Consider the following 1379-nt stretch of genomic DNA (forward strand, 5'->3'; position numbering starts at 1 on the left):
GAAAAGGTGATACAAAGTTTATTAATCATAACTTGGTAAATGATTACAAAAGTTCTAAATTATTATCTCCTTTTTTCTTAAAATTTCATTTCCAGGAATTGTTATGAAATTATGAGATAATGTTTATAAAAAGATACTTTTGAAGATATTGTAACAATTATGGAAAACAAAGAGAGACATAAAAGTGTGTTGGAAATTGATTTTAAACTTGTGGTACATTCATAAACCTAGTTCAATGTAGGTGACATTTTGAAATAATAAGAACAAAAATAAAGAGGGATTTAAAAACTGGAGTCACACAAATACCCTAGATTGAAATTAAACAGGATTAAATTAAATAAATTTACCTTATAGAAATGTAAAATATTTATAATTTAAAATGAATAGCATGTGAACAAATTACATATTCAAATATGCAAATTCCTTGACCTCCAGTTTAAATATCTTACAGATTTCCTCAAAGAAACAAAAAATAGCCACCAAGAAAGATACAACTATCTGCTTGAGAACTAAAGCAAGGAAGAGAAGCCAGTTAACAGTCTGGTAAGCAGGGAAGTAATGACATAAGCAAAAAGGGTGGTAGTTCATGGTATGCATGACTTTATTCGCCAGCAAAATTACTGTTTCAAATGCAAAAAAATCCTGTGTTAAATACAGGTATATGTAAAATTTACAAGTAAAAAGTAAAATAAGTGTGGCAAAGGAGTTTCAAGATGAAACTTGAATATAGGTTTGAATGTGTAGGAAAATGAATAATACATATACGTTATTATGTGTGTATGTAATTTACACAACAATATGTCTTACCATGGACTGTAAGCCTCGGATTGTTAGTTTTGGTAGCTATCCCAGTAGAGAAGACAACAGTCCCTGCTTTCAACAAACCCACTTTCTCAGAGGAAGTGCTAAAGTGGAAGTAGCAATTATTTGTATGGAAGCATAAATGAGGAACACTTAACGTAGACAATAGAGTACCAAATGACTTTGCAGTAGAAATGATGCTCAAGTGAAAATCACAAACATATAGTTACATCCGTATTTTGGGAGACTGGGAAGTAAGGATGGAATGTGGAAAGAGAGAGATAAGAAAGGATTTTTTTTTTCAGACAGATCATCAATATGAAGTGCTTACAAGAACTACTACATAGTAAATTCTCAATAAATAGAATTTATTCTTTCTAGTATAAGGAACATGGAGTAGAAAGAAGACTATATGGGTTACACAAAGCATAAGTCCCACTTGGGATTTTGAGTTCACAGCACATAAATTATCTATAAGAGGCGAGAAAATAACAACTGCCATACACGAAGCATGTACCATGCATCAGATTTTATTGTACAAAACAAAGAGGTACATAAAAGTGTGTTGGAAATTAATT

The sequence above is a fragment of the Myotis daubentonii genome, chromosome 2 (genome assembly GCF_963259705.1).
Source record: "Myotis daubentonii chromosome 2, mMyoDau2.1, whole genome shotgun sequence".
Classification (NCBI taxonomy): domain Eukaryota; kingdom Metazoa; phylum Chordata; class Mammalia; order Chiroptera; family Vespertilionidae; genus Myotis; species Myotis daubentonii.